The 6,349-nt window shown below is 42.6% G+C and overlaps 1 pseudogene across 1 annotated transcript; it reads left to right on the top strand.

Moving 5' to 3' along the window:
* The first annotated feature begins 742 nt into the window (after window positions 1-742).
* Window positions 743-1,073, top strand: LOC308634763 (elongin-C-like; annotated as a pseudogene). Its single transcript has one exon. The product of its transcript is annotated as an elongin-C-like (transcript).
* Window positions 1,074-6,349: the final 5,276 nt, after the last annotated feature.

Genomic DNA, 6,349 nt, shown 5'->3' with positions numbered 1-6,349 from the left:
AGCAGCTGTGTCAGGCACCTGTAGCTGAACCTCGGCCTTGCTTTCTCCATCACCAACTCCACCCCTCTTCCCGGGTGCCGAGTGCCCTCCCTTCTCCTAATCTCATACTTCCTCCTCCAGCACCTTTGCTCCTGGCCTCCACCTCCACCCAGTTGACTCCCTCTGTGCATCTGTTGCTCCAGTCCTGTCATCCTGTCTCCTCCACAGCACTGAGCAGAGTGAAGAATGGATCTGGGTTTTGGACTCCTGGCTGGGAGCTCTGGAGAGGTGGCCACCAAAGGAATTTCTCCTGTCAGATAGTAGGAATTTGACTGCCAGCCTCCCATTCTGGCCTCCCCAGGGATGGGCCAGCCACTCTTGGCCATGCCAGATTTGGTTTCCTGTTCCACAGATGATCTTGATGGAACAGAAAAATTTTGAGTTGATTATAAGCCTCTTCTATGTCCTTCAGAATTTGCTGGGGTTTTTGCAACTGACTTCAGGATTTTGAGTACAAGGATAACATTCGTGAGCAATGGGCAATAAAAGTCCAAGTCTTTGCTCAGAATTGAGGGTAACTGGGCTGTTTGGAGTGGACAGTCTCAGCTGAAACTTCACATGTTTATGAGTAATTTCATGCAGACAAACCCAAGCCAAAGGGAAGTCAGAATTAAGAAAAGCTGGACTTGGCTTCGATGGCTGTGGGGCTGACGAGAAACTGCTAACGTCCATGTGGAGCCACTCTAGGGTTTATAAGAACATAATGGATAGAGAAGAGAAAACCCTTGGTGGCTGTGAAGGCCCTGATGCCGTGTATGTCAAGTCGATGTCTTCTGGTGGTCATGAATGTATTGTAAAAAGAGAACACGCACTAACCTCAGAAACAATAAAAACCATGGTGAGAGGCCCAGGTCAGTTTGCTGAAAATGAAACTAATGAGGTCCGTTTTAGAGAGATCCCTTCACATGTGCTATCAAAAGTATGCATGTATTTTACCTACAAGGTTTGCTACACTAACAGCTCCACCGGGATTCCCAATTGCACCTGAAATTGCACTGGAACTGTTGATGGCTTTGAACTTCCTAGATTGTTAAATAAAATTAATTATAATAAACTGTTAATTTTTTCAGTATTTAATACTTGTGATTCAGTTAGTAATTTTTTCACATATAGCATGTTGCCTGTATGCAATTGAACTACAAATTTAATTGCAAAGCAGATTTTCTTCTGTTTTTTTTTTTTTTTGCATAGCAATCAAAGTTCAAATTTGTTTACTACATCAACAAATTAAGGACATTTTCACAAACTGAGAAATAAACAATTATACCAACTTGTAGGCGGTTTTACTTATCCTATGGATGTGACTTTTCAAATTAGAACAATAATAATTCAATAAATGCTAAAATACAGGCATAAACAAACATGTTCTACAGGTAAATAATGGGGCTATATAATTGTTTGTGTGTTTTTTAAAAAACTTATTCTGATCTATAGCCACTGATAGCATTACTAGAGTTATACAAATAATTACATCATAAATAGATTTATAACTTAGCCAAAAGTTGATTTTTATAATTCTAAGAATGAGTATTGAAATTTCTTATGTCTTTTTGATAAACCACAGTATTATTTAAGTGTATCTTGTGTTTTATATATTGCTACACTTTAAGAACTTTATTTAAAAACAATTTGGAAGATCACTAGGTACAACTTTAAAATAGTAACTGCTTGAACTCTGACCCATGGTCAACAAGTGAACTTCATGACTTAGATCCTGTTCCTGGTGCATTTGGGGTAATCCAAAGTACTGTACTTTCAAACTTCCTTTGCAATCAAAATCTCATTCTTCATAGTTCCTCATGAATATACTTCTTTTTGCTTAAGTATGTTTTAAAACACTCATTATGAGTTTTAAGATAGATTTTTTTGAACAATACCTGTCTTCCTCCATCAAATGTTATAAAGTATGAAAAATGTTGAGCAATGTAGTAAAAAAATCTTATAATACACTTAGATATAGTACATGAATTATCTTCTATTAATTAAAGTATATTCCTATAAATATCGTTCCTTAATGAGTGGCTTTTATGAAGTCAGACTTATGAGGAGGTCTTTCAAATTTAAGCAAACAAAGAGCATGAGAAACCGACAGAGCATCTTTGCATATGCTTGGGAGAAGAATCACTGAAGCTGAGTTTAGTATTGTCTGTTTTAATACAGTAAAGCTGTGATTTTGAGGTCTATAAACTTAAGTCTTCACCTTATTATTAAGACTAGCTTAATATTGACCAGTTTTTCTGGAAAACTGCAAAAATCATAAAATAATTTTTCCTCTTAGAAAACCTAAATATTATCATTTACAGCTTATTAAAAACAGTTAATATAACACATATTTTTAGTAATTTAAACATTCTGGTACATGGGCTGGGGTTGTGGTTCAGTGACAGAGTACTTGCCTCACATATGTGAGGCACTGGGTTCGATCCTCAGCACCACATAAAAATAAATAAACAAAATAAAGATATTGTGCCCATGTATAACTAATTTAAAAAAAATTTAAAAAACATACTGATACATACTTTAGAAGATATGTGTAAGTACAAGATCTTCTGGGGCTGGGGATGTAGCTCAGTGATAGAGTGCTTTGAGGCACTAGGTTTGATCCCCAGTAAGGTGGGGAGTGGGAGGCTGCTACTTAGTAATCAATAATAGCCATTAGAAACCTATATGATGGTTTCTAAAGGTGAGAGCTGGAAATAAAGTTGGACCAGTTTTTGTAGGTTACTTTGTGTTAGATCCAGAAGTAATCTTAAGTTTAGGACATTAAAATAAAACTGGAATGAAGACCAGACAAAACCTGTGTATCTTGCAGCAAATGGTACTTGCATCTTAATAAAGGCTAAAAGGTTAAAAAAAATTAGGAAATGCCATTTAAAAATTATTTTATGATTTTATTAGGACTTCCATTTCTAGAAAGTTTGTTATCTATCTTTTACTTGTTTATTTTAATGTAATTAATATTTTTTTCAAAAAAAAACCTTATTTAATTACCTAATGGATTTTTTTCAATGAAAATCTTCTCATAAGAAATAGGAAGAGATTTAAGTGAAGTGGACACAGTTTCTCTCTTGTTTTTATAAAGCAATCTTTGGCTCTTGCAGAGTAGGCCTTTTCCTCAGCTACCAGGCTGACGCAGACTCCAGCTGCCTACACCCCAGCACCCCATACCTGCAGAATGCTCTACCTTCTGCACCCCACACTATCAGCATTCTGTACATTCAGCATCCTATACCTTTGCAGTGAAGAGTATCCCGAGTGATCTGCTTTGTTCATGACTTAATTATGTTATTTTACTTTTCTTGAAAACCTAATATCAGGCAAATTTACATTACTGTGTTCTTAATTAGCCAATAATCCTTAAGGATTTGAAGGATACATACCCCACGTAATTTCCTTCCTCACTAAATATGAGTTTTCTTGCATCAGGTTAGGAAGACAGGACAATGACAGGAGGCATCTTGGTGATGACAGCCCTCAACAGGTCTGTCTCCTGAGTCACACTGCGTTAAAAGCCAGAGAGGGTTTCAGCAGCATCATGAAGCACGTCATAGGAAATCAATAGATACACCGTGTTGTTGGCTATGACGAGCTTAGCTCTTCATCAGAAGGCACAACCCTGCCCGTGCAGCTTCTAGCCTTTCAATTAAGTCAGCCGCGCATTTCTGTGCCTATAATCCACAGCCTCCGTGTTGGCTGCACACCTTTGGCTGGAAACACGTGTATGTCCCCCACTTAGGACCCACGGACAACTGGCTGGCACCTGCAGTTGCCATGGGTGCTGCAGAACCCAGTTCAGAATGCTTCCACCTCTGTTCACGCGAGAATCTCCCCACTCCCGCTGCCTCCTCCTCACTTTCTGCCCACTCTTACTGCCCGGCTGCTGACCACTGTCCCTCTGACTTCCTTCCTCATGGGACCTAATTCATCCAGCTCTCCCTTGGGTTGCATGTGGCCAGGGGCTTTTGGGTGGGTGGGGTTGGTCCATGCCAGGGCTTCTCCAGTTACTTAGTCAACTAGATAGTGGATGCTTGCCCTGGTCAGCTAGATAGTAAGACATCTGTCCAGGGTCACAGTGAGCACACTTAGGTAGTTAGGTGTGTGGTATGTTCAGATCTACAGGGGGACCCAAATTTCAATTTAATATGCCAGACAATTAATGAAATGGATATCGTTAATTTAGGTTTGCAATGCATGATGGTCTAGGCCAATCATCACTTTTCCGAGCTAGAGATTGGTTTAGGCAAAAACGTGATAAAATTCTGGCCAATAAGAGGCTGAAGGGTCCCTAGGAGGGGTTTGAATGACCGAAAAAGAGATGAGGGAAGCAAGGTCCCTTTCCGGCTGCTTGAATGGGTCCCCAAGGTGAAACAGGACAGGAGAGGGCTCAGCGGCAGATGGCAAAGGGCCAGAGGATGGCTGCGGGGTCCTTGCGTGCTGGGAAATCTGCGATTCACGGAGCCCGAGCAGGAGTCTCCCGAGTTTAACCAGTCCTGTGGAGTCCTCTGTCCCTTGCCATCCAGAGCTTCCTAATATGCGCTTCCCCAGGGCGTCTTGCTGGCTGCTGGGGCTTCTCCCTGGACAGCATCCTGCGTCTGACATCACAGAACACGAGGATGCTCCTGGGCCTCACTGCCCCTGATGGGAACCGGCAAAGGCTCTGGACACACCTGCGGTACGTGAGTCCACAGTAGGAGGACGGCCCAGGCTGGAAGCTGCTCCATGTCGGGAGGTCATGGTCATAGCTTTGCTTACGTATCGCGCATCCTTACAGACATGCCTGGCTTCTACCTGCGATCCCCCTTCCCTAGTGTCAGAGTCTGTCTTCTCCTGTGGAAAATCCAGCTAAGCAAGGTTTGGGGTTCATTCTGCAGAAGCTCAGGAATCAGAGGCAGAAGGCAGAGAAAGTGAATCCTTTGGTGACACTCAGGGAGAACGTGAGGATGCATTCCGAGTGTTGACCAGGTCCTGGTCACACGTGCTGGCCACCTGGCACGGCTCTCCTGGGTGGCTCTGCTTGGATCATAGTCAGTGCTGTGGGCTGAGCATCCTTGGTGACCAGCCTCCCTGTGGAGTCAGACACCTGCCCAGTGCTCCGAGTGGACAACCAGGGCCTGGGACCAGAGGCACCTGCGACAGTCAGGGCGGGTCGACGACTCCTCTGTGAACTTCAGTTCAGATTGGTACATCCAGGTATCCTTCTTAGGGACATGATGGAGAAGTCAGGTAGGGAGGATCTGGTGAGGGCACCGTGGGACAAGAAGAAGCATGGAGGATTCCAGAGAACTGTGTGGAGCTGCTGAGCCTCAGGAGGGGGGAGGCGCTGCTCTGAGGTCTGCCAAGAGGCTGGTTTCAAAACTCCTCCTTAAAGCTTGCTGGTTCCAACATGGTTTGTCCCCCTGAAGCTCGCTTGGACTCGTGGCCCTGCAGTGCTCTTGAGAGGCAGGCCCTCTAAGAGGTGATGTGGTCACTAAGGGCTGTCGGTGCCTTTCTCAAGGAGGCTGGGCTCATTCTAGAGCGAGTGCTTGCTCTTGAGGTGCTGGACCACTCAACTCAAGAATGGGGTGAATTTTGCCTCCTCCTTACATGCCCTTCTGCTTCCCACATTATTATGTAGCAGCATGAAGACCTCCTCACCAGATGTGGCTGCCTAATGTTAGATTTCCAGACTCTAGAATAATGAGTCAAAATAAACCTCTTTATAAATTACCTGGTCTCAGGTATTTTGTTAGAGCAACAGAATATGAAGATGGGAATTAATTACCTATAGTCTTTTTTTAATATTTATTTTTTAGGTGTAGATGGACACAACACAATGCCTTTATTTATTTATTTGTTTGTTTATTTGTTTATTTATTTATTTATGTGGTGCTGAGGATTGAACCCGAGTCCTGCCTGTGCTAGGTGAGTGCTCCACTGCTGAGCCACAATCCCACCCCTACCTATGGTCTTTAAAGTTTCTGATCTGTAAATTATCAATTGTTTATTAGCAGAGATATATAATGCTTTGGTGTCATGCTTAAATTATAAAAATTAACTAGGTATTGGTTATTTGATTTTGAATAGGAAAATCAGCAATTGTTCCCTTGGAGGTAAATCCATTCCTTGAAGAGACCAATTGGGTCCCCAAAGCAGGCTCCCACTATTTCTGCAGGTTCTTGGTATGTTTTGCATCTTGTCAGGCCAAAGCCTAAGAAGTGTGTCAAGATATGCTCTTTACCCTCTCCTCACCTCTGAGGGCTGCACATGGGAAGTGGTTAACTGCAGGGTCCCAGCAAATTTCAGTTTGCGGAACATTTTTTCCTCTGATGTC

The sequence above is a fragment of the Spermophilus citellus genome, assembly GCF_964194105.1.
Source record: "Spermophilus citellus genome assembly, chromosome: 15".
Taxonomy (NCBI): Eukaryota; Metazoa; Chordata; class Mammalia; order Rodentia; family Sciuridae; genus Spermophilus; species Spermophilus citellus.
This window is presented reverse-complemented; position numbering and strand designations above follow the sequence as displayed.